The 23,266-nt window shown below is 56.3% G+C and overlaps 1 protein-coding gene across 1 annotated transcript in view; it reads right to left on the minus strand.

The window, feature by feature from the left end:
• The window catches only part of LOC144246561 (uncharacterized), a 1,050,450-nt gene that overhangs the window by 401,428 nt on the left and 625,756 nt on the right, over positions 1-23,266 (minus strand). The gene's annotated exons all lie outside the window — the stretch shown is intronic.

The following is a 23,266-nucleotide window of genomic DNA, read 5'->3' on the forward strand; positions in this document are numbered from 1 at the left end:
ATGCAATAGGCTATTGCTTTTAAGGTTATTCCTTTGTTCACAAGGCATGCTTGTCCTGGCTTAAGTGTCCGAGAGCATCTGGACATCTATAATTTTTTGCTTTTTATTGTCTTGTAATTGTCCTAACTCTAAATTGGATTACTCTAATTGTGTTACTATTTTTATAACCATTTTATTATTATTAAATGTTTAAAATTTTAAAAACCAAGTGATTGGCGTTTTTCACAACGTTCCAGGCTCCCGGGGACCCCCTTATCGGTCTGTCCGACCCCGCAGGCTGCAGAGGGTCCCCCAGCTCCGGTGCCGCCCTTCTCCGCTCCCCAGCCCCGCCCCGCAGGTACCGGGCGATCCCCGGTGGCTCCGGGCTGACGATGCAGCGCCTGCCCCGGGCAGCCCAACCCCACCGCGGGAGGGTCCCACGCATCCCCGGCCCAGCGCCGGGGCTCTGCCGGCAGCCAGCACCGGGACCCCAAAATTCTGCTGTCCCGGGGCCACCGAGCGGGCACCCGGCCCTTGGCCCTGTTATAGATACATATTATAATATTGGCTTTTTGCAAATATTCCACTGGATTTTATATGTGTGGTGTTACAATAACTTTGTTATATAGTTTTTATTTCTGTTGTTCATTGATTACGCTCAGACATAGTAGTGCCATAGCTGATAGAAGCATGCTTGTGTTAAAATGCCTGCTTGGATGGGATAACATCCAGTGAGCACAGGATGAGGACACCTGTACAGATCTGCTGACCATCAGCACTCACCGTCTGAAGGCAGTGTGGGCTGGGGCCAAAACTGAAGATGATGATAAAAAAGGACCAAAACCACAACCAAGGAATACACATGCCCTAAAAAGGTGGAACCGAGGAGGAGCCATGCTGAACAGTTCTTGGAATATGTAAACTAGCTTGGGAAAAAGTTTACTATGCATAAGGGACTATGAATATGCAACCGGCTGGTGTAAGGGAAAAGGTATTCAAGGGGTATCTCCGGAGATAAGCGTGTGCTCTTGGCTCAGTGCCGAGATGCACCCGGCCCTAACAACCTTTGCTCTATGGCCCTTGTCTCCTCTTGTCCTGTATTAAACATTTTAAATGTTCCCAGGGCAGTGAAGGTGTTTTTCCCAGCCCCGAGCAGAGAGCTCTGCCCGGCGGCTCCCGGGAAAGGCGGCGGCGCTCGGCAGCGGCCCCGGCCCGCCCGGCCCGCGGGAATTCCCCGCAGCGGGACAAAATCCTGCCCCGAAGGAGCGCTCGGAACGCCGCCTGCGGCTCCTCCGTGCCCCGCAGGTGCCGCAGCTGCCCCGCTGCGGCAGGCGCGGCTCTGGAGCAGGGAGGCTCTGCGGGACCCCCGGGCTGTGCCCCTCCCGGGCCGTGCCCCGGGGCTGATGCTCGGCCCGGGCTCTCTCGCTGTCCCGGCTCCCGCAGGCTCCCGGCGGGAGCGGCACCGCCCGCCCGGCGCCGCAGGGCCGAGCCCTGCCCAGCAAAGGCTCCGTGTCCACGGCCGGGCCCTGCCGGGGCTGCGGCCGCTGCCCGGCCCGGCACAACCCGCAGCGCCCGGCGCGGCTCCCTCCAGCCGGGCACTGCGGCTCCAACCAGGCGGAATATTCAGCGCACGGAATCCCTGTCAGCGCTGCTCACATTGCAAAACCAGCTGCTGCCGAGGCAATCCCACCTCCCACTGAAGCCTCCCACCCAAAATGCTGCCTTCAGCTTGGACACAACGGTAAGAAACCCAAGAGCAAACTGGAAGCTGATTAGAGAATCTTGCACAATCACATCCAAGAACATTTTGTTACAAAATCACAAATATTAACAGAAGCTGAGAAAGTCAACAATGTTAGAAAACAAGCTTCCAACAATGGGACTCAAAGAGCTAAGGGCATGCGTTTGAATGGAATGAGCTTTCTCTTTCTGACATGTGAGCAATGCCATGGAATTTCCCAAACTAGAGAAATAGGGAGGCCTGGCAGCAGCAGCTTCACACACAGACACAGCAATGACACAGAACAGGGCAGGGCAAGAGGCTGACAAAACTCTAACCGCTACTTGCAATGAAGTACCTTTGTTTCCAGTTCTAATCTAGCCACTATTAATACAGAGTCCAAAAGACTAAAAATACTAGTAATAATAATAACAACTGTACCATTAATAGCAAAAATAGAGGTAATAGAAATGATAAGAGTTAATAGTGGTAATAAAAACTCTACCATACTTATACCAGGTTTGCATGGCCAGGTTTTGGTAAGGCAGGGCATCTAGGAGCAGCTTCTGTGAGAGCAGCTGCTCCTCCATGTCCCACAGAGTCAATTCCAGCTTGCTCCAGGACAGACTGGCTGCTGGACAAGGCTGGCCCTGTTAGAAATGGTGGTAACGCCTTTGGGATAAGAGATTTAAGAAAAAGAAAATGGGTGATGCTGGAGTTGTGACTGTGAGCAGGGAGGAGCAGGGTGAGGACCTGTGAGAGGAACAGCTCTGCACATCCCCAGGGCAGGGCAGGGCAGGAGGGGCAGGAGCTGCTCCAGCTGCTGGAGCTGATTGCCCTGAGATTCCCTGGTCAGTCCCTGGGGAGGCAGCTGGGCCCTGCAGCCCATGGAGGGCACGGAGGGCAGAGATGCACCTGCAGCGCCTGGAGGAGCCCGTGCTGGAGCAGGGGGATGCCTGAGCGGAGGCCGTGACCCCATGAGAAACCTGTGCTGGAGCAGGGACCTGGCAGGGACCTGCAAACCCCTGGAGAGGAGCCCACGCTGGAGCAGGGCCCTGCCAGGACTTGTGAGCCCATGGAGGAGCGAGCCACGCTGCAGCAGCTTGTGGAGAACTGCTGTCCGTGGGATGAACTCACCGTGGAGAAGTTCATGGAGAAGTGTCTCCAGAAGGGACCCCTGGCACAGCAGGGCAATGACTCCTCCCCCCGAGCAGCAGGAGAAACAACAGGGGATGAACTGACCAGAGCCCCCATTCCCTGTCTCCCTGCACCCACTGCGGGGGGAGGTAGAGATGGGAAGGAGGGAGGAAAGGGCAGAAGGTGTTTTTAAAGCTTTGTTTTACTTCTCACTATCCTGCCCTGATCCAGATAGCAAAAATTCCATTAATATCTCCAATTTTGAAAATTTTTTGCCCATGATCGCATTTGCTGAGTGATCTGTCGCAGTCCTTAGCTCTACCCATGAAGCCTTCATTCTGTTTTCTCCCTCCTGTCCATCTCTGGAGGGGAGTGAGAGAGCAGCTTTGGTGGGTGCCTGACATCCAGCCAGGGTGAACAGACAACACTTCCTTTCCTTCATTCATTCTTTCTTTCCAGAGGTCACTGTGAAGGGGTTGAGTGGGGCTTTGACGGAGGGAGTGAAGGTGGTGGGGAATGGTGGAGACAGGAGCCACAGGGACATGGGACAGGCATCAGAGGGGCCTGGGCAGCTGGCGGGGGGCACGGACTGTCCCCTGGCCCAGCAGCAGGGGACAGGGGGCACGGCCTGTCCCCCTGGCCCAGCAGCAGGGGACAGGGGGCACGGTCTGTCCCTTGGCCCAGCAGCAGGGGACAGGGGGCACGGTCTGTCCCTTGGCCCAGCAGCAGGGGACAGGGGGCACGGCCTGTCCCCCTGGCCCAGCAGCAGGGGACAGGGGGCACGGCCTGTCCCCTGGCCCAGCAGCAGCCCCGTGCCCTGCCCAAGGCGCTCCCAGCAGGGGCTGGGCCCCAGAGGCAGGGGGAGACCCCAGTCCCAGGGCAGCGTTTCTGCCCCGTCCCCTGTCCAGCCCAGCCTGCCCTGTGTGCGCAGTGACCGCTGGCACGGGCTGCCCTGGACACTGTGACCTGCTGGGGACACTGAGAGCTGCCCCGCTGTGACACTGCCCTTGGGATTGCACAGGCACCAAACAAACCCCAGCCAGCACTGCCCCTTGTCATGTCCCAGGCACCGGAGAGCATCAGAGCCAGCCCCGCTCCTGGTGATGTCCCAGGCACCAGAGCACATCCCAGCCCCGCTCCTGGTGATGTCCCAGGCCCCACAAGTGTCCCAGGTGTGGGAAGAACTCATCACACAGCTCAGCCTTGACCCCAAACCAGCAGAGGCACCACGAAGGGCAGCCCTGCGAGTGCCCCAGTGTGGGAAGAGCTCCGTGCGCTGCTCCAGCTCCATGCCCCACGGGAGGATCTGTGCTGGATGATCCCCAGTGAGCCCCGGTGGGCAAAGCCCTGGTGACCCATGGTGCTGCTGATCCAGGTTGGGAAGACACCCGGCTGGGGGGATCCACATCCTCCTGGCTCCCCGTGGCCTGGATTTTCTTTTCATTTCTCTTTGCCCTTTCAAAACTCTTAAAAGCAGGTAAAAATAAAGATGTTGAGCTAAGACAAGGATGGGGACATGGGGGGGTCTTGCAAGGGATGTGGGGGATGCTGGGTTTGAGGGACTTGGGGGTTCCTGGGAGGGACCTGGGAGTTTCTCAGGGCTTTGGGCACCCCAGGCTGAGCGGCTCCAGTTGCCCTGGGAGACCCTGGTGGAGGTTCTGGGCAGCAGGTCAAGGACCCCCTGCCCTGGAACTGTCCCCATGTGCCCCATCCCAACGCCTCGTCCCCTGCAGAAGCTGCCCCATTCCTTACTCCCCTTCCATACTCCCCTGGCCCCTGCCTGTTCCCGTGTCCCCCCTGTCCCGTTCCCATCCTGCTCCCATCCCAATCCGGACCCCATTCTTGATCCTTGTACCATATTCCCTGTCCCTGTCCCTGTCCCAGTCCTATTCCCTGTCCCCATTCCTGGTCCCTGTCCCCATTCCCTGTCTCTGTCACCACTCCCAGTCCCTGTCTCCATTCCCATTCCCCATTCCCTGTCCCCATTCCCATTCCCTGTCCCCATTCCCATTCCCTGTCCCCAATCCCAGTGAGACATTAATTTTGAAGAATTAAGAATTTTAGGAAAGTTAAGATGATAGTTAAATTAGATGTTGCTGACTTATCGGAAGTAGATAAATGGGCTTTGTTCATAGTTAACAGTAGCTGGATCTTAGATAAGATATCCAGGATCTATTAACTCATTGCTTGCCAGCTTTATGCTTGGGTAGCTGTGCTTATCATGTGAAACAGAATGTGATAAACAGATTTCAGGGACACAAAAACAGTTGCAGACTTCCCATACTTTAGGAATCCATTAAGCACAGGAAAACGGCAAGGATTCATTTGTCACGTGTGCATGGGAAAGGCAGAAAGGTCAGAACGAGGAAGACTTATTTTACTTCCTCATTTTGGAGACCCCTCCCCAAAATGGACCCCTGACTCATTTCAGGGAACAGAACTACACATGCTTAATTGCCTTTTTGCCAATTAGCATGTGAAGCGGATCAGAGGAAGTGACAGGGATATGAATATGCATTCATATTTTGTGTATTCAAGACTTCTGTAAATATAAAAGCTTTGTAATACCTGTGATTTTTGCAGTGTGCATTAGGGAATTATCCCAGGTACTGCCCAGCTGTCTCAATAAACATACACTTTCTAACTTTAAACTCTTAGAGAGTTTTTGTCCATCTCAGTTGGATATCGATATTAGATTGATATTCATATTTTAGTAAATCATTGTCCTAAAGAAGTCCTAGTATGTGCATTAACATGTCTTTTCTTAATATTCGAGTAATTATTCTTGCATTGCTTCAAGATAAACTGGTATGATTCAAAGAATATCCACTGAGGTACACATAGAACATTGATTTATCATAAGCAAATTGCAGTTGCAGAGATTTTCACTGACATTCTGCCACTTGTCATCATTTTAAAAGTGAAAAGTCAGCTATTAAAGTCAACAACAAAATTTCTAGCTTCTAACAAAGGGAAAAAAGTATATGGTTTGCACTAGATAAAATATAAATACAGAAAATGTCTCCCAACCAAGTTCCTTGCCCTGATCAAAACATCTCCCAATCAAGTTCTTCACCCTGAACCTGGCTGATAAAGACAACTATTATCAGTAAATGTGGATGAAACGTTGCATAAGTTAATAGTATTCAAAGTCCATGTTCTGTTCCTATTATTATTTTTATACAAAGAAAAAAGGGGAAAGGGGTTGGATTGAGGGTACACCCTCCTCCCCTCTGAGTCTGTTCTCATGTTTTACAATAAATCCTACAACAGTACAATACAGCTGCCTAAAATATGGACACTGGAAACCACAGACAGCATTACAAATGATCACCTGCCTCATGGACAGTTCATAGATGGATTTGATTTGTTTACAAATTATTTCTCAAGTTTGCAAACAGTTTTTCTGTTTACAGATTGTTTTCTGGGAGTTTGGTTTTTTTCCAAGGGATCAAGTGCTGAAAGGTTGTTTTTTAAAATTGGGTTTTTCTCTAAGGGTTAAATGGGCTCAGGGTTAAATAGCTTTCTGCTTTTAGAGATAAGTTCAATTTGTAACCAAGAAGCATTATGCCTGTGGCCTGAGTTCTCCCCTAACAGTTCTTGGAGGGGAATGCTGCAGCTCCAGTGTAAATTAGATGCACGCTCTCCTCTGTCCCCATGTTTGCAAAGGGCCCTTGCAGATGGGTGACAGAGAACAATACACAGAATTTTATAAAGAAAAGGAGGGTGAGGTGTTCCCATGATTGACAGGGGTCTTGACCAATCAAATATCTCCCAAAACTGCAGGCACCTCACGGGCCAGAACCTGAAGGGGCATGGAGCTCAAACCAATGAGAGCTTCCAGGCCTGGTCTTTCAAATGCCCTGTGTAAGGGGGGCTTGGGAAATAAAATCTCTCTGTTGCCCCATGAACTCGGGAGGAGCAGTCTTTGTCTCCTGTGCCCTCGCTGCCCCACGAGACCAAAGAGATGTTCACCAGGGCCCTCCCTGTTTGTGGCCGTCCATTGCCCAGCTGAGCAGACAGCCAGTTGTGTTTGCAGTGAGCTGCCACAGGAAGACACACAGCAGCTGGAGATTTGAATAGCAGGGCTTGGGCCAATTCTTTTACTTTCAGAGTGCAAGAAAGACACAAAAGCACAAGGAAACATGGCAGTGTTTCGGTGGAGTCTCTTTGTCCTGTGAAGTTCAGTAGCTGTTGGTGTTTCTGTTCTGCTGCTAATCCCTTCCATGAAAATATTATTCCAGGAAGGAGCAACAACATCTGACACGCGCCAAGTGTTGCCCCCAGTTGCTCCAGGTGCTGCTCCCCACAGACCCTGTAGGACGGAGCACAGCCCCCAGTGCACACCAGCTTTGGCTGCCCTCTGGCAGAGAAGCCCTTTTGGGGCACAGGTTTCTGGGGCAGGAGACGGGCACCGGTGCTGCCAGGGCTCAGGGGAACTCTGCTTGGGCATGGACTGTGCCTCACCTGCTGCTGTCAGCGCTGCCCGGGCCCCAGGGCTCAGAGCAGCATTCCTGCCCTGGCCCACACGTTCCTGGTCTGTGTCCCACGGCCGTGCTCAGGATGGCCACCATGTGGGACGTGTCCCGAGGAGGCCGTGCCAGCTTCTGTGGAGGCCCCGTGCCCTTCCCGCCGCGGCTGCGTCGGCAGCTGCGGGGGCTCCTGCTGCTCTGAGCCCGCAGAGCAGGGCAGCGTTTGCTGATGGGCTGAGCCCTTCCTAAAGATCCTGTTGGGCTGTCTGACACACCTGGGGCAAGGCATTCCTTCCACCCTGGGCCACTCTGGGGGGCTGGGGGTGGCCCCAGGGCAGGTGGCAGTGCGTGCAAGGGCCCTTGGTGACACGGTGCAGCATGGTCACCGTGGAATGGAACGGGACAGGGATTCCAAGGGCCCTTGGTGACACGGTGCAGCATGGTCACCGTGGAATGGAACGGGGCAGGGATTCCAAGGGCCCTTGGTGACACGCTCTGGCAGAGGTGTTGGCAGTTACAAGTTACAGTTACACTCCACAGTGCTCGGTGCACACGACGAGAGAGGACGTGAGAGAGCGGTGCTGTGAGGAGCCCTCGCACAGCCACTTGTTCCTTGCTGACCCGGAGCTTTCCCGAGGTATTACTCCTGCAGGTGAGCTTGTGGCCAGACCAGAGCACTTGGTGACCCCTGGCCTTCCCGAGGCATCTCTTCTGCAGCTGCCCTCGAGGGCAGACCGTGGCATTTGCACCATCCTTGACAGGAGTCTCCTTTCCTTGTGGCTGGAGCCCCCAGGACCAGAGTGCAGGACTTGCTGTCCTGTACCCTTGCCAAGACTTCACTCTTGCAGGTGCCCTCAAGGTACGACTGCAGCACTTGCTGACTCGGACCTTTTCCTTTTCACCTTCTGCAAGCAGCCATGAATCCAGGCAGTGTCGTAGAGCTCAGACCTGCGAGCGTGCCCAAGCTGGCCTGGGGGAAGGAGGAGAAAGAAGGCCCTGGAGCTGCCGCAGCACTGCAGCCTGAAGAGGTGGAGCAGTTCCAGCCACGGCAGAAGGGTGAGTGGCAGAGCTGGGCCACAGGGCTGGTGCCTGCAGCCAGCTTGGCCCCATGCCATGCCATGCCATGCCATGCCATGCCATGCCATGCCATGCCATCCCAGCTTCTGGGGCCATGCCCATGGACAGGATGGAATAGGGGCCGGGCAGACACCCCACAGCCGTGCTCCGTGCCCTTGGCCGTCGCGGGGCTGTCCCTGCCTGGGCAGCGCAGGGCTGGGCTGTGTTCTCCGGCCTCTCCCGCAGCCCCTCAGCTCGGGCTGCGCTCGCTCTTTGCCAGGTGCAGCCGTGCAGCGCACACGAGAGCAGGAACGCACCCGTGGCCGCTTCCGCAGAACAGCGCAGGTACCTGCAGCCATCCCCACCTGGGCTGGGCCTGCTGGCACTGCTCAGCCCAGCAGCACGCCTGCAGCACTCCTTGGCTTCTTGCCCTTCTCCTACAGCTCGTTTGCAAATTCATCAAGAGAATTCGGCAGGAAGAGACCAGCGCCATGGGCCCTGGGCTCAGAGCCTACTCAGAGCTCCTCGGACATGAGACCAGTGCTGCCCTGCTGGATTTGCTTGTGCAGAGGGGTGTTTCCAGAGCAGAGCAAGTAGGCAGCTGTGGCCAGGCTTCAATTCCCCCATGAGTCACACGGCTTCCCAAGCCACAGTGCTGGGCCCTGTGAGCCTTTGAGGCCATCACATTGTGGTGGGAAGGGAAGCACTTCTCTGGGGACACTGGGAACACTGGTCCCTCTGGCTGCTTTCCAAGTCTCCCTGTGCCTTCTCCAGGTGCCTGCCATGGTGAGGTACATCCACCAGTGGCTCATGGCCAATGATTCTGCAGAGCACAGGCTGGACAACGCCCTGCTGTATCTCACAGAAGCGCAGCCAAATGACGCAGTAATGACACTTCTGCGTGTGTCCCCATCCTGTGACAGGTACGGGGCCCACCTGCCCAGAGGGCTCAGGGCTCACCCCAACCCATCGCCCTGTACAGCCTGTGCCAGGTGTCTGACCCACAGAGAGTCCCAGGGCCCTCTGGCTGCTCCCTCTGCCAGCCCTGGCACGTCAGCCCCCGAGCCTGCTGCCATTCTCCCTCGCTGCCCCACAGGGGCCTGTCCCCACAGGGCTGGGCTGCCTGGCTGCTTCTGGAGAGGGGCAGTGGGTAAAGGCAGAGCCGTCGGTCAACCCAGGCCCCTAGAGATGCCCAGGCCACGGTGCTGTGTCTGAGATCCCCTGAGACAGATCTCTAACCCCACAGAGCTGCCATGGCCATGTGGAAGACCATCATGTGCACGCCCTGGACTGCAGAGCTGGCACAGCAGATACTCCTGGATGTGCTGGGGAGCTGGCCAGAGCACAGCACGTGCACCTCCGATGGGGACAAAACGGGTGTCTTTGTCCTGGCTGTGAGTTTCTGCCAGTGGCCTTTGCTGGCCCCAAGGTCACCTGTCCAGCAGCTCTCCATCCTCCTTCCCCCACTGCATCTCCCTGCCTCAGGGCCTGAAAGCTGGCCTAGGGACAGCTGCAGGGCCACCAGGCCCGCTGCTCCCCCTGTGTCTCTCTGGGCCTCTCCCTGCCACGCTCGGGCCCTGTCACACGAACACCTCAGCACTGAGCGCTGTATTGGGGGGCTTCGTCCTTTGCAGGCAACTGTGGTAATATGGAAGATCCTCCAGGAGCGCTGTGTCCCAGATATAGTGGATGAGCATTTCCCGCAGTTATTTGTGCATCTGCTCTTCCAAGTGTTCTTCAGCACCAAAGAGATGCCAGAGGAGGTGGATACCTTCTGGAAGGGATGCCAGGAAGAACATGGCCTTGCCACCAGCCCCAGCAGGTGCTCTATCCCAGTCCTTCTGTCCCTGCCACATGGCCAGGGCAGGAGCCAGTGCTCCCAGTGTGACTCGGGCTTTGCTCTGCACTCAGGTTTGCAGTGAGGACCCTGAAGTCCCTGCTGTGCCAAATGGACTATGAGGATGTGGTGTTGTCAATGGAACGCAAGCGTGGCTGGGACACGCTGCTCTGTGCTGACACCCACATTTATGCCGTGGGTCTGCTGGCCAGGTGAGAGCCCCTTCTCCCCATTGCTCCCGGCATTTGTGTTCTGTGTCTGGGGTATCCCACTCAGTCCCTGTGGCTGTGGGCCAGAGGCACGAGGGACGGCCAAGCAGACTGGGAAAGGCTGGGAGAGGAGGGTGCCCAGTAGCAGCCACATCTCCAAGGGCCCAGGTCCCCCTGCAGGGTGGGGGGTAAAGACAAGAACTGCATCAGTCTGTCCTGGGAGGGGCTTCCCCCCCCGGCTCAGGGTCTTAGTGTCATAGGAGCAGGCCCCCAGCTGGGTAATCATTATCACTGACTCCATATATTTCAGAGGTCCAATCAATAATAATTATTATTAAGAAACCCAGTGTTCTTATAGATAGTTATGATATAGATTCATTTAATGGGTTTTCAAGTCTAAACATTATCACCATTAGTTAATTAAAAAATCACGCTTAGGTAGACAAATCTCCGTAACATATTCAGATGTTCACAATACCAGGTGCAGCATGTTAAGATAAGAATGTTTTTTCATTCTTTCCTCTGATCTTCTCAGACTTTCTCAGGCGATGCCTGGGAAGGTTGTCTGTTTCTCTCTGAGGCCAGAGAGCTGCTGCCACATCTTAGTGCCATTTTCCACCTTCCAGGGAGATGCACAATGAATCCATCGATTTGTGTAAAAGCATCTCAGGCTGTCTCCTTGAATTGCTCAGCACAGAGATGCCATACTGGAACTTCCCTGCCATGGCATTCTTTGTGGAGGTGAGTCTGAAGGCCGGCGCTGCCTCCCAGCTCTCTGCCCTCTCGTAGCCGCAGCTGCCTGGGATGGTGCCCACGCCCTGTGCTGCTGCCTGGTCCCCGCCCTGTGCGGTTCTGGGCTCCTGCCGGCCGGGTCCCCTGTCACTGCCCTGTGCCTTTCAGGTCCTGCATTGCCTGGACTTGGGTGCATGCAGTGACAGCATCATGGATCTCTTGTCGACACACTTGCTGAGTGAGTGCACAGAGATGCGCCGCCAGGTTCTGAGGGCCCTCCTCTTGCTCAGGGATAATCCCTCGCTGGTAAGGAGGGGCAGCAGCTGAAGCCGTGCAGGCAGCGTGGGGCTGGGGAACACAGTCGCTGGAACTTGGCTGGGCTTCAGGCACTGGGGCAGCCGCTCCCAGCTCTCCTGCCTCCCACTTCAGCTGCCCGAGGGCTGTGGGACAGGCCTTTGGCCTCTGGGCCCTGTGGCAGCAGGGTGGCCTTTCACACACCTTTGCTCCGCACAGGCCAAAAGAATGTGGAGCCTGACCGAAAGCCTCGGGGAGCTCCTGCAGGAAAATGATAGTGATGTGGTCAGGATGGCCATTGTTCTAGTTAGTGATTTGTTCCTGGATAATGACGCCCCAATACCCAGCCCCATCGCCCTGCAGCTGGCTAAGGTGCTCCTGCCACTCTTTGAACACGTAAGGCTCTGTGCCCTCAGCCACGGCCACTGGCTGCTGCCCAGACACTTGGTGCCCTGTGGAGATGCAGGCCTGCACCAACGTGGGCCAGAATCAGCTGATGCCAAGGTCTTGTTTCCTTCCTGTTACACAGGATGACAGGCATGTGCAGTGGATCTCCATGTTTGTATTTCGAACCTTGCTGTCTACTGCAGAAGAGGAAGGAAAAAAGCTCCTGATGACACAAGTGTGTCACAGCCTGCTCCCACTCTTCTTCCACTGCCATGATGAGAATCAGAGTGTGGCAGAGGTGAGGACTCGCGGGCTGCTGCTGTCCCCCTGGGAGAGGGCTTGGCTGCCTCCTGCCCTGGCACCTAGTAGGCTGGATCCTCCTCCTGGCCCTGGCACAGGGATGCTGATCCTGGGCTGTAGGGCGATTTCCATGTCTCTACTGCTCTCCAGGCTTCTCAGGAAACCCTCCTTTGTGTGGCCAAATTCCTGAACAGGAGACATCTTGAAAAATCTGTAAAGAAGGAGAAGCTGTGGAAGTTCATTGAGATCCTGGTAAGGAGGGCCGGGAAGCCGCAGCCCCAGCCTGGAGCAGCCCCTGAGCGCGGTGCTCGGTGTGCGGGCTGGCAGCTGTGCCCCTGCCCGCTGCTGCAGCCCGAGGCCGCGCGGGCTCTGCTCCAGGCTCCTGCGGCCCCAGCCGGGTGCCCATGGAGCCCCGGCCCGGGGGGCTGCGGGGCCAACCCTTCCCTCCTGCCGCTCTCTCCAGCTGGCAGAGGACAGCAGCAGCGTGGCCGAGCACCTGCGCCGGGCCCTGCCCTACCTGCAGAGCCCACAGGAGCCCCTGCGAGAGGCGGCCGTCAGGTTCATGGGTGAGCCACGAGCTGGGCCAGGAGGGCGTGTGGGCACAGGGCTGGCGGCGCCGCTGGCAGGGAGCTGTGCCCTGGGCCTGACAGGCTCTGTGTTCCCAGGGACGGCCGGGCGGCACCTGAGGGGGAGGAAGGAAGAGCTCCAGCTCCTCTCTGAGGGTGAGTGAGGGCAGTGGGCTGCCAGCGGGGGCTGCCGGGGGAGCTGCGAGCCCTGCCCCGGCTGCGGAGGGCTCTGCTCCCTGTGCGGACCAGGGCCGGTGTGGGCAGAGCACACAGAGCTTTCAGGGCACCTGGGGGATTCGTGGCCAGCAGCTTCGGGCTGATCCAGCTGGTCCCTGCTCCCTGCTGGCCATGGCCAGAGCCGGCTGGGATGGCCCTGGCACAGAGTCCCCTCGGGTCCCCTCACATGTGGGAACTGACCATGGCTCTGTTCCTCTCTCTTTCAGCCCTTGAAGGCCTGACCAATGACATCAGTGACGCCGTCGGAAGCCTGGCAGTTCAGACACTGTACATCCTCCAGGAAGCAGAGAGAGCTCCATATTCCATCTTCAATAACCTGCGTGATCGGCTCTGCAGGGCATGGGGGAGACGGCCTCGTCTGTCGGGGCTCAGCTGGCTGTGCTGCTGGAGCTCTGCACAGAGCTGATTCCAGAGGCTCTGTCTGCTGGGGCCACCTGAGCCAGCAGGAATGTTTTATTTCTTTAACATTGTTCTTTTCTTCTTTTGTTTCTCTTTAGCATGTTAATATAGGATGTGTTGCTATAGACAGACTCCCAGGATCTTTCTTTTGCTGCCCAGGCTCTGCAGGGCCTAGGGGAAGAGGGAGAAAAGGGTTCCTGGGCTCAGCAAGCTGCCCAGGCTTGCAGGGTTGCAGGGAAAATGGCCAGAAGCCCCTTGGCCTTTGGTGGTTCTGCTGAAGCCTCTGTGCTGCCCACAGAGCAGATGGGCAGGGGCTGGAGCTGTGGAGATCTCTGTGAGAGCGGTGCCTGGAGATGGCCACAAGCCCTGTCCCAGGCAGGAAGCGCCATCCGTGTCCTCCTGCCCGTGTGTTCCTGGCTGGATTGCTGAGGGCTCCCAGGTGCCTCTTGCTGGGGCTCCTCTGGAGCTCCTGTGGGGCTGCGGCGCTGCTGCCGGGCAGGTTGGCCGGGCTGGGGAGACCCTGAGGGGACGGGCCCACGAAGGGATGAGGGGCTGCGGAAGCCCTGACAGGACAAGGCAGTGGGAAGGCACGGGGGGGACGTGTGAGGGAGAGGGTAACGTTGGCTCGGGGAGGAAAGTGGGTTGGAGCCAAAGAGACCACTCACCTCGATGTTCGTGTGGCAAACAGAGCACATTTATTCTCAAGCCCTTCCTTCTAAAGGGCCTCTGAAAACCCAGTCTGGATGATTTCACTGGTCTGATCTCTGTGCCCCTTCAGATTCTGGCCTAGGGAATGCCTGCAGCCTTGGGACAGCTGCAAACAGGGAGCATTCCCTGCCACAAAGAGCCAAGGTGGGGCTGCAGGGCAGCTGCTCCAGCCCCGACTGCACTGCTGAGTGCTGTGCTCTGGGGCTGGGGCTCCCTGCACAGGGGACTGCACTGGTGTGCCAGGGGAGACAGAGAAGCTGCAGCTTCAGCCTTACCGAGGTGGGTTTGTGGGCTGGGAAGAGTGGGGAGACTCCAGGAGATTCACAGAGCTCATCCTGCTGCAAGGACGAGGAAAAGGGAGCGGGAACTCAGCAGTGAGGAGAGCTGGGGGCTGGAGAGCAGCTCTGAATGACACTAAAATCCCACCAGACCTCTGAGACATTGCTGCTCCTCAGCAGTGAGAGGATGAGTCCCTAAGCCTGGGGGCTCGGCCTTCCTCATGGTGAGGGGCACCAGGGAAGGCAACAGTGTTATGGAGACTGGAATGGGCTGGGAACTCACTGGGGGAAAAGAGGGAGCAGTTGGGAAGTAAAAGGCAGGTGGGGGAGAGAACTGGTCAGAGAAGTGCTGAGCTACTGCTTGAGCAAGCTGCAAAAAGTCATTTGGGGTCATCCCAGATTGATTCAATTTCAGAAGTTATTGAACAAGCTTATTTTTTGGGTGGTGCCATGTTTTCTCTTGGAGGTGTACACTCTGCAAACTTGAGCTGTGTTGCTGAAATGCTCAAGCCAGTCTGTGCTGCAGGTCACCCCATTTCTCCTTTGGCTGATTGCAGCCCGGTGCTGAGCTCCAGCAGGGCCCTGGCAGAGCCCAGAGCAGCCTCAGCACCCGCAGAGCCCGGCTGCAAGGAGAGAAACCAGAAAGCCCCGTCAGCTGAAGGCTCCTGTCCCCTTGTCCCAGCCGCCCGCGGTGCCCAGGCCATGCTGGCCGTGCCAGAGCTGTGCCCAGAGCTGCCCATCACTGCTGCCTTTGGGAGCAGAGCAGGAGGGCAGGACATGTGCCCAGCCTGCAGCCAGCCACGGCACCTCCAGCCCTCAGCAGCTGCCCAGAGCAGGACGCTCCTGTGCTCGCTGCCATCTCCCCAGAGCTCTGATCCCACCATCCCCAGCAGACAGGACCCACCTCACGCCATCCCCCGCTGGAAGAAAAGATGCTCCCAAACGATGCCCTCATCCTTCTCCAAGGGCACGGCCCATCCACGCCGCAGCTGCTCCCAAGCACGTCCTGATCCAGACTGGACTCCACCTGAAACACTTCCTCTAGAAAGACAAACATCAAATTATGGAAAATAGGTTACAGAGAAAAAGGGGAACAAGAAAAAAGGTCAAAAATCTTATCTCTGTCAGGGCCCTAAGGAAGGCCCAACCCCTGCATGCCAGGGAAAAACCCACCATGGGTGAGGGAATCCCAGGCTTTCTCCCTTCCCCTGCACTGCCCCCATGGTGATCCCAAAGCAAACAAGGGCAGTGGAGCAGCCCAAGTCCTTCCTTGCCTGCAAAGCAAAGCAGCCCCTGCACAGGGTCTGGAGTCCCACCTCTGCTCCCACCATGGGGGTTTGTTTGTGTCGGGCTGGCTGCCCCAGCCCAGCCCCAGCCCGGGGCACGGTGGGTGCTGGGGGCTGTTGTCAGGGCCAAGAGCCCACTCCCATTTCGTACCCACCCCAGCCCATGCCCCCAGCCCTGCCAAAAGCAGCCTGGCAGCCGACTGAAGGATCAGCTGCATCCGCCCCAGCAAAGGGGGAACCTTTGGTTCCCAGTCAGGCTGAGCAATGCCGAAATCTGGGAGCATCCCCCTGCGTGTGGACTGATCTGCAAATTCCCTGTGGAACCTGGCTTTCAAGGAGATGTCAGAATCAAAGTCCACCATCTTCAGCCTGCCAGAGACCAGGTGGAGCAAGAGGTTGTCATCCTTGACGTCATCCTCGCTGTCCCCAGCAGCAGCAGCCCCACCTGGGACAGCTTCTCCAGGGGCTCCTTCTTCCCTGGGCCAGACCAGGCTGTCAGGGCTCTGCCCAGGGCCCCAGCCATCCATGAACCATGGCAAGCAAAACCATGGGGGGATGGTGGCCCCCTGTGCTTGCCACACCAGGTCTCCAGCTCAGCTCCAGCCCATGACCTGCGTCTTCACTTCTGCTGACCCCTGCTCAGAGCTACAGGCAGGACAAATCCTGTCTGGTTGTCTTTGCCACTGAGTGCCAAGCGATGTGTGCAGCTGTTACCTGCCAGGCCCCTGGATCCAACTGTGCATGTGGATCTCTCCCATCTTCTAGGGCAGAGGAACTCCCTTCACCCAAGGATCACGGAAAAGCTCTTCTAAGGATGGCCTGTCCAAGGGCTGCATGGACAAACACCTCTTAATGACATCCAGGCACTCTGGGGAGAGAAACCAGCAATCACCAGTCAGTTGCAGAAGTTGCCCCCTGTTCCCATGCCCAGGCCATGCTGGGTGTGCCCAGAGCTGGGCCTAAACTTCCCCATGGATTTTCTGTTTGGAGGAGAGCAGGAGAACAGGACATGTGCCACCTCCTCAGCAGCTGCCAGACCAGAATGCCCATGAGCTGCTGCTGTCTCCCAGCACTGGTATTCCCCCTGTGCCCACAGATGAGGATCCACCTTGAGAGAGCCATGGTGGGAACAAGATCTTTCCCCAGATATCTCCTGGCCCCTCCTGAATGGGAGCTTCCCCATGACCAGGTGGTGCAGCAGGAGGCCCAGGGACCAGATCGTCGCTGCCTCGCCGTGGTAGCGTTGCTGGTGGATCCACTCTGGTGGGCTGTAGGACAGGGTTCCTGTGGAACACAGACACAGTTCATCAGGGGGATGCTGCAGCCTCCAGCACCTGGAGGAGCAGCCCCCGCGCCTCCTCCTCCGGCAGGAACCCCCGCTCTGCCAGGAAACGCGACAGGTCCTGGCACCGCTCCGGATGCTCCAGCACCAGCACAAAGCTGTCAGGGAGCTGAAGCCACTCCAGGAGCTGAATGACACCAGCACAGCCAGAGGAGACCTTGTCCAGCAGCGCGATCTCCAGGGCTGCGCTGGTGCCGTGGGGCTGCGGGAGGAGCACGATGCCGTCAGTGGGGCTGATGCCGTGCCGGGGGTCGGGAACCCCTCGGCCAGCCCGGGATGCTCTGCGCCCTGCGCTGGCCCCACGCCCGCTCTCCCTCCAGGCGTCCTGGCAGCTCCCACCCTGCCGGGCCCCGGCTCAGCCCCGCCCGGCACGGCCCGGCTTCTGCCGCTGGCCCGGCTCACTCACCAGCTCACCCTAGTGCTGGTTGCTTTCGCTGCTTTCGCTGCTTTTGCTGCCACTGCAGCCGCTGCAGCTGAAATTCCATGTCCGTGTGTCCCCGTTTCCATGTGTCCCCGTGTCTGTGTGTCCCTGTATCCATCTGTCCCGTGTCCGTGTGTCCCCGTGTCCATGTGTCCCCGTGTCCGTGTGTCGAGTGTCCGTGTGTCCCCGTGTCCGTGTGTCCATATCCATGTGTCCCTGTGTCCGTGTGTCCCGTGTCCGTGTGTCCACTGCCCGCTCGCCCCCGTGCCCAGCCCCGCGCTCCCCCGGGACAGCTCCTGAGCCTGTCCAAACACGGGAACTTTGCCGTGTCCAGCCCAGACCCAGAGCCTGGACTCCTGCCCAGGGGCACAGGAATCCCCTCGGTCACTGCTGTGCATTGTCCCTGCTGAGGGTCAAACACTCTTGGAGCACATTCCCTCAATGCTGAATTTGTACCTGACTCAAGAACTGCACTTAGTCCCCAGCACTGATCTCCAAAAAGAAAACACCAAAAAACAAAACAAAACAGGGGAAGGCAAACTGTGTGTAGCTCATGATATTTTACACTGTCTAAAACTTGCCACGTCTTGGATCATAAAAGTGAGATCCACTTGCAATTAGTGGGAAGGAGAAGTAGTGAAAGATAGAAAAGGGTAGCATAAAAATAAACAGAGAAATACATCTTGGATTGTTTCTTTCCATTTTCATTTCATTTCTTAAAAGCTGTTTCAGTTTTCCAAGAACCTTTGCTGGAAGACGAGGAAACTTTGAGCAGCTTTTGTCACAAGATGTGCCACCAGCTGCAGCTTTTCTTTGCCTTTCCACACCATGTGTGCAGCTTGACTCTTGCAGAAAAGTGGGACAAATAGTTGAAGAACTTTACAATTTGTTCTTTCTTTATCTTGTGGGCTGGGCAGTTGGGCCATTGGTGAGATTTTCACTGTTATTGTTCTACCCTAAGAAACCATGATGGGCTACCAGGAATTGTCAGGGAATGCAAGCCTGACTGAATGCAGAGAAAGAATCTCCAGAGCCTGCAGCCAGAAATGGAGAGCTGTGTGATAATAATTCCAACATCCCCATGGACAGCTGAAAGTGATGTAGAAGATGGAAATGGGCTGACAGAGGGAGTTTGTTTCTGTGTTCAGTTTAGAAGCTTCCACATCTCATGCACTGATATATATCAAGAGTTCAATCAGTTCATGAAAAGCACCAGAACAATCTGGACCTTTCAGGAGATGACTGTAAGAACCTGAAAAGGAGAAATGCAGGCAGTGACTTGGTGAACTTTGTCTGGAAGAAGGGTCACTTTTTCCAAATAATTTCTAATCCATCTCCTCTGCATTTGTCTTTCTGAAAAAGGCCATTTTCATCCCAGATTCCCCATGAAATGGGAACCCTGAGCTTGTGGAAGTGCCTGAAAAATGCCCTGTTCCTCTGCAGGGACACTCGGGCTGAGACAGGTGCCGGAGCCCTCTCTGGGGAAGCCTCCTCCGAGCTGGAATTTGTGCTCTGCTTGGAGAGGAGGAGGGCCGCAGGACATTCCGTCTGCGCCGCTGCCCCGCAATGGGCGGGAACGCTGTGGGGAAGGCTGGGGGACACTGGAGCGGGATATGGATGGCACTGGGGGGACTGGGAGGGCCTGGGAATGAACTCAGGTGTATTGGGAGGGACTGGGCTGTGCTGGGAGGGACTGGAGGGGCTGAATGGGCTGTTCCCGCCTCCACTGCCTCCCATTGGCCGAGGCTCCTGCCTATCACGGCTCCAACCAATCAGCGTCAGGAATCATGGCTTTGGGAGCGGTGCCTGGAGTCTGCGCCATCTTTTCTTTTGTCTACAACTCCCGTCATGCTCTGCGGCCCCATAGAGCCCCATTAAAGCCGGGACTACAACGCCCGTCATGCCCCGCGCTCCACAGAACCCCGGTACCGCCCCCATCTGTCCCATCAGTGTCCCCCAGACCCTCCGGGACCCCCAAGTGCTCCTCAGCGCCCATTCGGGACCACCAAAATATTACTGGCAAAGTACAAAAGCACAAGGAACTTTGGAAAAGCGTTTAATACAAATCCAATCCAACTTAAATCACTTGTCACAGCTGTAACTTCATTCCGTCAGCCCATTTAGCCTGGAAAGCCCTAAACACTGAAGTTGTTCAGGTACCCACAAATGTTCCATATAAAGAGCATTAGAAGGGGAGGAAAGAGAGAGAGAGACAGGAAGACAGAAGCTCCACAGAAAGACACACATGTGGCTCCCAGCTCCTGGGGCTCCAGTGTGGGTGAGACACAAACCCCAGGAGAAGGCAGAGTCCATACCAGGGGCTGACCTTTTGCTCCTTGGTTTTAAGCCCCTGGGCCTTCGTGGGCCTCCCCCCAGCTGGGACTTCTGATATCTCAGGTGTTCAGAGCTGGGTCAGCGCTGTCCCATCTGTGTGACTGATTGACAGCTCAGCCCAAGGTGTCTGGGGACATTGATCTCATCCAGCCTCTGACAGCGACCACGGTGACACTGGGGAACCTCATGGAGCCTCATGGAGCCATGGGTCAGTTGTGACAAGGCAGGTCCAAGGACACCCTGGTGACACTGGGGAACCTCATGGAGCCATGGGTCAGTTGTGACACTTTGGGGACCTCGTGGAATCAGAGGGGACCATTGGGAAGCTCCCATGGATCCAAGGGCCCAGGGTGACACTGTGCAGCCCAGAGTGTCACAGAGGAGCCATTGTGACACTGTGGGTCCCCATGGAACCAAGGGAACATGGGACAGGCTGATGCCTTAAGTTTTAGCTTCCATATTTTCCCAATTCTGTCCTGTATCTGTAACTCTAAACTTCATGCAGAGTGTCAGCAAGTTCTCTTACAGTGTAGTCAGACAAAACAATCCTTTTCCTGCCCGAGAACCAAAGACACCGCTGCAGCTTTGGGCCCAAAAAGTGAAAACAGCAGCGAATTGAGGAGAGCAGACTGGGAGGGTGGGGCTGCATAATCTGAAGGTGTAATTGGACAATTAACCTCAATATGGAAATGAACCAAATCTTACAAAAGTGTGAAAATGCGTGACCTGGCGTCCATCCTGGATGTACCCTCAGCCAGGCCCTTGTACTGCCCAGATGAATCCTTTGAAGGCCTTTGTAATAAATCCCCACTTTACTCCTGTAACACTGTCCAGCCTCTGCTCTAGGTGGCTTCTCAAGGCATCAAGGCCTGGCTGGCTGGGCCACCTGGGGGCCACCTGACAGGTCCAGCTGACCTTGGCATGTCCATGGCTGCTGCTCATCTGCCCCTGGAGCACTGGGGCTCGGTGCTCTCCTTCCTGTGGAAAGAACTGTCCTTCTCCTCCAGGTGCCCATGGCCAACATTTGGATTCCTCTTCTTAGTTTGCTTCTATGCAAAGATTGTTCCCAGACGAAATCTGCCAGGACAGACAGACCTGGCTGGCTTGGCCACCCAGGGGCCACCTCTCATCTTTCTGTGAAACACTGGGACCCTGTGCTTTTCTTTCTTATGGGAAAAAAGCACCTTTCACATCCAGGCACCCATGGCCAAAGTTGGGAATCCGCCTCCAGGATTCCCTATGTCCAGGGATTTCTCCCAGGTGAAAGCTTCCAGGAGAGACAAGTCTGGCTGGCCTTGGTCTCCAAAGAGCTGATCCTTATCTGCCTTTGAAACACTGGGGCTTTGTGCTTTCCTTTATGATGAAAAGAACTCTTCTTCCTGCCCAGGTGCCCATGGCCAGAACTGAGATTCCACCTTCAAAATTCTGAATATCCAAGGATTTCCACCAGATGAAAGGTGCCAGGAGAGACAGGTCTGGCTCTCTTGGCCTATGGTGACCACCTCTCATCTTCTTCCAAAACACCTGGGTTCCACGCTTTTCTTTCCTGTGGGAAAAACCATCCATCTTGACCAGATGCCCATGGCCAAAGTTTGGAATCCTCCTCCAGAATTCCCTAGGTCCAAGGATTTCTCAGTGACAAAAGCTGCCAGGACAAACAGGTCTGAATGGCCCGGCCTCCCAGGAGCCTTCTCTCTCTGCTTCTGCCCCTGCAACACTGGGGCTCTGGGCTTTCCTTCCTATGGAAAAAACCCGTCCTTCTTAACAATGCAGAAATGGCCGAAATTGGGGTTCCACCTTCAAATTCCCTATATGCAATGGTTGCTTTCAGACAAAAAAATACCACATCAGAGAGGTCTGGCTGCCCTTGGCCTCTGATGGTCACCTTTCATCTGCCCCTGAAACACCGGTGTTCCGTCCTTGCCTTCCTATGGAAAAGAACCGTCCTTCTCCTCCAGGCAGCCAGGTCTGAAACTGGGATTCCACCTCTAAAATTCCCTATATCCAAGGACAAAATCTGCCAGCACCATCTGATCTGGCTGCCCTTGGCCTCTGGTGGCTGTGGCTCATCTGCCCCTGCAGCACTGGGGCTGGGTTGTTCCCTTCCTGTGGAGACCATGGTGGCACGGTGAGGACCTGGTGCAACCATGGAGTCCATTGGGACTTTGGGGCCATGGTGACACCGCGGAGCTCCATGGAACCCAGGGACCACCATGACTCTGTGGGGCCTTGTGGAACCATGGAGACCATTCCGACCCTTCAGGGCCTCGTGTCACCAAGGGGGCATTGTGACACCTCAGGGCCTCCTGGAAGCAAGGGACCATTGGGACACTGTGGGGCTCCATGGAATGAGGGGAACAGGGAACAGGTCTGGCAGGTTTGGCCTCCCAGGGACCACCTGACAGGTCTGGCTGATCTTGGAATGTCAAGGGCTGCTTCTCATTTGCCCATGAACCACTGGGGCTCCGTGCTTTCCTTGCTATGGAAAAGAACTGTCCCTCTTTTCGGACACCCATGGCCAAAATTGGTACTTCCCCTAAAAAATTTCCTGTATGCAAGGGTATCTGCCAGAAAAAGACCTGCCAGCTCTGGCTGGCCTTGGCCTCTGATGGTCGCATCTCAGTTGCCTCAGAAGCACTGGGGCTCTGTGCCTTCCTTCCTGCAGAAAAGAACTGACCCTCTTGTCCAGGGGCCACGGCAGGAACTGGAATTTGGCCACCAAAATTCCATCTATCCTAGGATTGCTCCCAGACAAAAGCTGCCAGGACAGACAGTTCTGCCTGGCCTTGGCCTCTGGTGATATGAGCAGAATGTTTTCCTTTGCAAACACCTTGGATAGGGCCCAGAGATCTCCCGAGCTGGGTTTTGCAAACCTCAAGAACATAACCCACGTATGGAGACTGATGTGCCTGGGCTCAGCTGTGAAGAGACTGAGGACAGATCAGGAGTGGCCTGGAAGGGCTTGAAAGGTGGATTCCGAAATGGTGGAGCTTTTCTCCATAGTGGGAAACAGCCAGAGAGAAAAATTATGCCCCAAATGCAGCTGGGGAAGGACAGACTGGACACAGGAGGAGAAAGGAATTTCCCTCCCAGGGCAGGGCTGTGGTGCAGCACATCCCCAGCAGGAGCCTGGAGCAGCCCAAGGCTTTGTGTGGCCAGGCAGGGGCAGCAGGAGGCAGAGCTGCCAGCAAAGGAAGGGCCAGCGAGGTGGGGCAGCCGGGGGTGACGACAGCCTGCAGGGACAGAGGCGCAGGGCAGGGACACCGTGGGACAGCCTGGGCTGCAGAGGGCTCAGGGATGTGCAGCAGCTGCCAGGCCCTGACAGAGCCAACCTGTGCAGCCCTTTGGCCACGGCTGCTGGCCCTGGGCCTGAGGCCACCAGGGGACAAGTGACCCTTGCAGCCCTGGGGCCTCAGTGCCTCCTTGTTCCTGCTCAGCAGCCTGGCAGGGGCCGCCCCATGGTCCTGCCCTTGGCACTGCACATCCCCACATGCCAGTGCCCATCCCGGGAAGAGCCCTGAGCAATGAGGGAGGGACAGGATCTGCCTTGCCAGGGGCTGGGGCTCAGGCCT

This window comes from Lonchura striata, chromosome 6 (assembly GCF_046129695.1).
Source record: "Lonchura striata isolate bLonStr1 chromosome 6, bLonStr1.mat, whole genome shotgun sequence".
In the NCBI taxonomy this organism is placed as follows: Eukaryota; Metazoa; Chordata; class Aves; order Passeriformes; family Estrildidae; genus Lonchura; species Lonchura striata.